Below are 9477 nucleotides of genomic sequence, written 5' to 3'. Positions count from 1 at the left end.
GATAGAATCTTTGTTTGACCAAGTAGTGGATTTATTGGACCAATCATTAAGAGACTTTTTGTGGTGGTGAATGAATGACAACTTCTTATTGAATAGCTCTTATGCTTGAAAGTAGTTAAAAAGGCTTCAAATTTAGAATTGAGATAATTTGTATTAATGTTGAATTGAGTATTTGAAGATATCTTTAAAGTATTTGTAAGTGCTTAGAAGGTTTGAAGATATTGAGGTTACAAAGAAAAGTAAAGAGATGCACTAAGTGTAAGAGTTGTATCTTGTACATTGAATTTATAAAGATGAGAAAATTTCAAATTTTTGTTCTTCAACTATATTATTTAAGTGAAATTGTTACTTAAGGGGATCTCTCAAGGTAAATTTGAAGATAAGATAAATTACTCACATATAGTAGTTTTAAATAAAGAATTGATCAAATCAAAGAGCTAATAAATATTGAAGACTAAGGGATCTAGAGAGCTTACACATTTGAAGCAACAACTTTGAAGGCTTGTTCTTCATTCAATATTAAAGATATGGAGGTAAAATTAAGTTAGTAATTTTTTATATTATTATTAAAATATTTATAAAATTTAAAATTTATAGCATTCATGAATTAAAAGATATGATATTAGAAATAATTGGAGGTTAGAAGGAGTATTAAGGCAATAGATTTGGATTGAAAAAAATAAAAACTATTACTTATAAGAACTTTTATTGAATATGAGATTTTATTTTTGAATAGTCGCTATTCGCCACTATTCAATGTCATGTAGCTCACTCTTTCTTTAAATATCTATCAAGCTTTGTACATATTATTAAGAGATAAGGAGAGAGGGAGCTACATGACATCAAAGTTAACTAAGTATTACAAACATACATATTTACTCTAATATTTATCTATATGATTAAATAGAAGTAGGTAAAAATAGATTTATTTCATAATATTTTTAAAAAAGCTTTTTAGAAGCTTCATAGATGCTTCTTAGACTTTACATATATTTATAATTGATTGGTAGGTTAGAAATTTAGTCAACAAGTTAATCACATGTTGATAGCTTGTGGAATAAGTTAACTATGTGGCTCGCATATAGAAAACTTGCCTTACAAATTAAGATATGTGTCTTGCAAAGTCAACACATTTTAGAGGTTGTATATGACATGACCATATAACTCCTAATTAAGAATATATATATGGAGGAAAGACTTAAGTCTTCTTTACTCTTATCAATATCTTTCTAGTCTTTAATCTTGTTTCAAGACTTTTTAGTCTTCTTGTCTTTGACAATAGTATCAACTGAATCAATCCACCTTAATTACTTTTAGTAGTCCAATAGAGTAACTTCACTCACATAAAGTTAACTATCTTTTATTTCTTAAATATTATTTATCTATAATTTTATTTTATCAAAATTTTATGTATTTTTTATTTAATTATTTTATTTATTTAATTTAATTAATTAATTATTTAAATTATTTATTTTTTAAATTTTAAATTTATTATTAATATTAAATTCAATATTAATATTTTTATATGTTTATTTATTTTTTAATTTATTTTTTAATTAATTAAATATATATTAATTATATATATTATTTTAATTAATTATTTATTTATTTATTTAAGATACTTGCAATTAATTCATGAAAGTTTTTACATGCATTATTTTCTTCAGTAAAGAATAACTATACTAAAACATTGATTACAACACTATCATTGGTTATTATTATGTAAAAAATATATACAAAAACCTTTCTAAACTTGTTGTCTAATTACTACTAGAAATTAACTATCACCTTGCAATAACATAGCAAATTACAGCTGATCTATGATGGTTATCAACTTTCAAGCCATGTCTTGTCCTTGTCGCTACCACATCGTCTCCATAACCCCGCAATACCATTGCTTTCATTTCCTTTGATAGAAACATCTTCATCTCATCGCCTCTTCTAAAAACGGCCATGTAACTTTGATACTTCAACACCAACCCGGTGTAGTAACACCGTCGCTTTTCTTTTAGTCAACTAGAACTCCTCTAAAATTGACACTCTTTTCTCTTCCTAATTGACAAATTTTTTTTATTGATCTGGATCTACTCCCATGCCCATGACCAATAATTTTTTTTTGCCATAATTCTCACCTTTTTCTTCTTAGATTCTCTTATTCACTCTCTAAAACTAAATTACAATTTGGTCTTCTATGTAATTTTGCCACAAATTTCTATCTTCTTTTGCAATTTCTACTTTTCTTTCTTAGTACAAAACTTTCTAAGCAGCATGCATATCTCCTATCAGATCCACCACTGCTTGACTTTCTTATCTATTGCATACCAAACCTTCCACCGCCTTGCTTTGATGCCTTCATTAATTCCATTGAGTTTAAATTTTGGTGCTCCATACTTTGTTCACTTAATACTATTGATATAACTTGTATTGTCTGGACCATCTAGACCAAAACCTATCAATCCAAACTCATCCAATAAAATAGGTTGTTGATTTAAGTTTTTTTTTTTTTTTTTTTTTTTTTTTAATTAAATTTTTAAGTTTCCAATACGCTTTTATAAGAGATTATTAAGAGCTCTTTTAAAAGTCTTTCTTATTGTAGTCTTATTTTTAAATAATATATCTAAAAAATTACTATTTTTAGTATATTTTTTTAATTTTAAAGATCTAGATAACATATTTTCTATTGATTATTTCTTTCTTTACAACTTTATCAACACAACACTACTATTCCTACTTAATATAATTTTAAACTACAATTGTTTTATCGTCTATTATGATTGTATTCAACTCTTAATACCTAAATAAGACTTTTTTTCAATAATTTACCTCACTTATGTATACTCAAATTTTTCTCTTTTTAATTCCAATCATTTATTTTAATGTTTATTCTAAATATATTATAAGTTATAAAATTTGGCTTACAAATAGCCATTCTAGTTTAATACTTCATCATCTTTGAGTTATTTTTTTTTGTCTTTTCAAGTAACATAAGAATGTATTGACATTTTAGTTCTTTGAGATTTATGTCCTTGACAGCTTAACAAGAGTCCAAACTCATTGTTCTTGTCTTATTTTAAAAGTAAATGGATTATCCTACTTCTATTATTGTATTTTGAAGGTTATAAATTATCTACCATTCAATAAAGTGTTTAATTTTTTAACATTGATATCTTCCTTAAAAAGAGTAAATTATCTCTTTTTGAAGAAATTTTTATTTGATAGTAGAAGTTGCAGACTATCCTCTGTTAATTTGACTTGTCGATTTGTTAAGTTATTTAAAATTAAAAAAAAAAAATCATGGATGCTATACTTAGCAAAAGTCAAAACAAATTTGTAACTATTGCTGATCTTTAGGAACTTGTCAACACTCTTAGGATTGAAATTTCATACATTACAAGTCTCAATTATAGAAATACTAATCTTGTACCTATAGAAGAAACTTAGAATCTACATTAAGAAGTTATGTAGTTGAAAGAAGTAAATAAATTGACCTCATAATTAAATCTACAAATTTTTGTTTCTACAAGTACGATAGGGATAAGGATTAATATGCTCCAAAAGTTTGATGGAACAAGATCAAAATTTTGAGGATTTCTACAACAAGTCAAGCTCTATTTTCGGTTGCATTTCTTCCAATATCCTAATCGATTTACTTACATTGGATTTATAAGCATACTTCTATTTGGAAGTATTCTTTCTTAATTTGCACCTTTTATGGAAAATGATTCATGACTCTTTTGTGATTTGAGTTCATTTCTAGAAGTGTTTATGGCCACATTTGGAGAAAATAATAAAAAAAGAATAGCAGAGACCAAGCTCTTATTTTTACAACAAGGATTACAATTACCTACTATATATATTTTTGGATTCCAAAACCTCACTTGCGATGTCAATTAGAATAAAAAAGCCCTTATTAATCAATTTTGATATAGATTGAAGAATAACATCAAAGATTTATTATTGATAATGACAAAAGAAAAATCTTTGGAATAATTTATTACTCAAGCTGCTGCATATAACAATCAATTATTTGAAAGATTTCAAGAACAAAGACTTGGTTCATGAAGAATAAATTAAGTAATGATAGTAGCTCCTAAGTTTTTAGAAACTTGTTTATTAAAGAAAAAATCAATGCAAATTGATATGGTATATTTTAAATCCTTTACAAAGCAAAAAAAGACTTGACAACATTATAAAAGATTATTCTTGTATTATAGAGAAGCTAAATATACTACTCAATATTATCCAAAGAAACAATGCAATCACAAAATAAAGATTAACATTATGAAAGAAGACAATGTATCAAAAAACAAGCCTATTCAACTATCATGGACATACACATGTAAGCTAGTAATTACTTGTATAATTAGATAGAAGTAGATAGAAGTAGGTAAAAATAAGATAATTCTTCAATATCTTTTTAGAAGCTTCATAGATGTTGCTTTGACTTTATAGGTGTGTATTCTTGACTTTTAGGTTAAAAACTTGATGAACAAGTTAACCATATGCTATATATGTTGGTAGCTTGAAGAACAAGCTAATTATGTGGTAAATATATAGAAAAACTTTCCTTCTAAGTCAAGGCATGTGTCCTATAAAGTCAACACATATTGGAGGTCCTATAGAACATTGCAACATAGCTCTTAGTTAGATAATATATATTAAGACAAGAGTGAAGCCTTCTTCACTCTTGTCAATTTTTTTCTCGCTTCTAGTCTAGTTTCAATAGTCTCAAGTTTTCTTGTCTTTTGGCAATAAGCCATTCTAATTTTTTTTAATATATGTACTTCTTTATTTCTATTTTTTCACTTTTTCTTTGACATGGATTTCATTGATTTATATATCATCTTCAAATTCATGTCCTTGACAGATTGATAAAAATACACTTACAATATCAGAGCTTTTCTTTATCTTGATTAAGAGTAGATTATCCCTTTCTCATGATAAAACATAAGCATATTAGAAGTTATAGATTACCCTCTTTTAAATTAATATTATTCTTAGTATTTTTTTGTCCTCAAGTCCTTTTTTCTATTTGTTTTGAATAATATTAGATATTTTTTTGAATGTTACTATGGCAAAGCTTATTGAAATGAACAATACAATAGTACAAATACAAGAGCAATTGAGAGAGTGGATGCTTGCGATACATTAACTTAGCTTACCACCACAAGCATCAACAAGAATGGTAGGAAGTGAGGATATAGAGATGATTAGAGCTTCTTCAATATCTGCACTAAATCATGTCCCTCCACCCATGGTCAAACATCCTTCAAGTGTTATAGAACTAAAAATTGCCATGCTCGAGAAGTTTGATAGTACAAGATCTAAAATTTGAAGATTTATTAATCAAGTAAAATTTGTGATTGAACTTCAACCTCAAAGCTATTCAATTCCAAGATCACAAGTTAGATTCATTAGTATACTTCTTTCAAGTTCAGCACTATCATGGTTTTCATGTTTTTTTGAACAACAAGATCTAATATTGGATAATTTGGAGGTATTTTTAGTAGAATTTTGGTTCATGTATGGCAAACATGATGCAACTTGTGTTACAACCAACAAGATAATATTTTGTGACAAAGCAATCAATCTATAATATTATATGTTTCATAGTTTTGACAACTTACAACTGATATTAAGTAAAATGATGCTGCATTTATTAGCCAATTTTTCTATGGATTACAATGTAAAGTAAAGAAATTCATGCTCAACTTATCTGATCCTCAAACATTGAGTCAAACAATTTACTTTGTTGTGAAGTGTGACAATCAACTTTTTGAATTTTAATCTGAGAGTCACATAAGTTGGCCTCAATATTACTACAATTTGATGGCAACACCAATATCTTCTCAATACATACATTCAGAAGTAGAGGATATACAAATTGATGCAGTATATTTTAAACCTCTTATCGAGCAAAAAAAGACTTATCGCCATCAAGAAGGATTATGCTTATATTATGGAAAATCTAAACACATTGCTCAACATTATCCAAAGAAGCGACAAAATCACAAAATAAAGAGCACAATTGTCAAAGAAGACAATGTATTGGAAAATAAATTTGTCCAGCTATAATAGAGACTATGCACGTGGAATCTTGTACAATTTCTAATAAAGGTCCTATCTTCTTCTTAGAACCCTCTCCTTGTTTTATAATAGATGTGCATTTAGGACCTAATAATTATAAAGCCTTTGTCTTGATAGATTTAGAAGCCTTAGCTTGTTTCTTAGAGGTAGAATTTGTTAAAAGTCATAAAATATTGTTAATACAAAAAACTAAACTTTTTCATGTAGAAATCATATATGGTCATCCGTTGTCTTTTAAAAATATTATTTATGAAATACTTTTTAAAGATGTAGTAATAAATGGTCATAGTAGTTGCATAATCTTTAATATAATTAGATCTCTTTCTAATCTAGTCATTTTAGGTTTATTGTAGTTAGAAAAAATATAATCCTTATATAGATTGGATTTCTTGTACTCTTCACTTTTCTAAAAGTATAACTAAGAGTAAAATTAATCCAATAGAAAGTCATAAGTCTAGCACAATAAAACTTATATTTGTAAGTACGAGAGCTTTCTTGCATATTACAAAAGAAGGATTATCTTATGTTATTTATACCACATCTATTTTTAATGATGCAAAGACTTCAAATGGTATTTCAAGCCAATATCAAGAATTTCAAGATGTATTTAACAAGAAGAATATAGATACTCTTTTAGAACATCATCTCTATGATTGCTCAATTGACCTTTAAGAAGGAGCACAACTACCATTTGGACCAATCTGTAGTTTATCACAAATTAAATTGGCTGAATTTAAAGAATATATTAAAGAGAATCTGACCAAAATTTTTATATGTCATTCCTAATCGCCAGTAGAAGCTCCAATCTTATTTGTGAAGAAAAAAGATAGATAATTGCGGATATGTGTTGATTATTGAGGACTCAACAAGATCACCATTAAGAATAGGTATCTTCTATCTATAATATCTAGACTTTTTGATTAATTTAATCAAGCTAAGATCTACACAAAAATAGATCTACAAGGAGCATATAATCTAATAAGTATTAAAGAAGGAGATGAATGAAAAACTACATTTTGAACTAGATATAAACATTTTGAATACAACGTCATGTCTTTTGGACTTACAAATGCATCCATAGCTTTTCAACATCTAATAAATAATATTTTTTGAGAGTTTTTGGATGATTATATTGTCTATTATCTGCACGACATCTTGATCTATTCTAAAAAAATAGATGAACATGAACTTCATATTTGTTGTATGTTACAAAAATTAAGTGATATGAGAGTCTATGCTAAGATAAAAAAGTATGTATTCCACACTACTCAAGTCAACTTCTTATGATACATCATTTCAAATGATGGACTTGTGATGGATCCTAAGAAAATTCAAACTATTATGAATTGAAAGATTTTAAAAATGGTAAGAGATGTCCAATGCTTTTTGGACTTTGCCAACTATTATCAGATCTTCATCAAAGAATTTTTTCAAGTTGCAATCCCACTTATACATTTGACTTGCAAAGACAAACTTGAATGGAGCAAAGAAGCTAAAGCTTCTTTTGAAGCTTTGAAGTCAACTTTTATTTTTGTACCAATCTTGTATTGTGTTGAATTTTTTATGGCATTTTTTATGGAAATAAATACATCAAATTTTGCTTTAGGTACCATGTTATAACAAATAAAAATAGATGATAAATTTCATCCACTAGCTTTTCATTCCAAATTTCTTTTAGCAGTCAAGATTAACTATAAAATCCATGACAAAGAGCTTCTTGTAATCATGGATTCATTTCAAGAATGGCGTTATCATCTAAAAAGCGCTTCTAATCCAATCACTATATATGGACCACAAGAATCTCAAGTATTCATGTCACTAAGTATTTTGAATCATTGCCAAGCTCATTGGAGCATGTCTTTATGAAGATTTGATTTCAAGATCACATATTGATCCAAAAAACAACAAGGTTTGTCAAACATCCTTTTTAGACATTCTTATCTTATATCAAAAGAAGAACTTGCATCTTTTGATCAACAAAGAACGATTCTCTTCAAATCAGAGCATGTTCATCTTCAAATAATAAAATCAACATTGATTGTTGATTCTATCCTTATGAAACAAATCCAATTAAGTATGTCTTCTGATCTTCTTGTTTATAATATCAAGAATTCTTTTTCTAAGTCCCATGATACTTCTAAGTTTGAGTTCAAAAACAACCTACTCTATTTCAAAAATCAATTATATATTCCAAAAAGAGAAACATGATTATGTATTCTTCAAGCACGTGATGACTTTCCAACAATAAAACATTTTCGATACAACAAAACTTTGGAGGTTATATCTAGAGATTTTTGGTGGCCACAAATGTGGAAGGGTGTGAAAGACTTAATTCAGTCATGGAACATTTATTTAAGATCAAAAACTCTTCATCATCGACCTTACAAACTTCTTCAACCATTATCCATTCCAAAACAACCATGGTTTTCTGTTTCTATGGATTTCATCTCGATCTTTTTATCTCAAGTTCTTATGATTCTATATTTGTGATAGTAGATCATTTTACCAAGATCGCACATTTTGTATCATGTATAAAATCTATCATAGGTGAAGAAACAACTAAACTCTTTCTTAACAATATCTATCACTATCATAAATTATCCAAAGATATCATATAAAATAGGAGAATTCAATTTGTATCAAGATTTTTGTGGATTCTTTTCAAGATTCTAAAAGTGGATATAAAATTATCTTTGGCATTCCATCTTCAAACTGATGAATAAATGGAGTGTGTTAATTAAGTTTTGGAACAGTATTTAAGATGTACCATCAACTACCAATAAGATGATTAGACAACTCTTTTGCCATTGGCAGAGTTTACTTATAATAACATAGTACATTCTTCTACAAAACAAACACCTTTCTTTATTAATTATGGTTATCATCCATGACTTGATACTTTTGATTTTTTAGAAGGTGATAATCTTGCAATGGAAGATTTGGCAAATCGTTTGTCAGAGCTATATACAATAATAAAGGCGTAGTTAAAAGAATCTCAAAAATAAAAAAACATCAATGCGGATGTCTATCAAAAGGAACAACCACCATTCTACATAGGTGACAATGTATGGTTACTTCATCGCAATATCAAGACTACTCATCTTTGTGATAAGTTGGACTATCATAGGCTCAGACCATTTTCTATTTCTACACAAATCAATATAGTTGCATATTATTTACACCCACCAAAATCAATGAAAATCCATCCAGTATTCGACATATCTATTCTTGAATCATACAAGATAGTGGATATACCAAGAAGAAGACAAGTGCTACCTCTTTTTACAAAAATAGATAATAATGAAGAATTTGAAATAGAAGAAGACTTAGATTCAAGATGGTGCCAAAATAAGTTGAAATATCTTGTTTATTGGTACAAATATAATATTA

The sequence above is a fragment of the Physcomitrium patens genome, chromosome 23, assembly GCF_059467195.1.
Source record: "Physcomitrium patens ecotype Gransden chromosome 23, ASM5946719v1, whole genome shotgun sequence".
NCBI classification, from domain to species: domain Eukaryota; kingdom Viridiplantae; phylum Streptophyta; class Bryopsida; order Funariales; family Funariaceae; genus Physcomitrium; species Physcomitrium patens.
The sequence above is the reverse complement of the archived record's forward strand: the minus strand, read 5'-3'. Positions refer to the sequence as shown.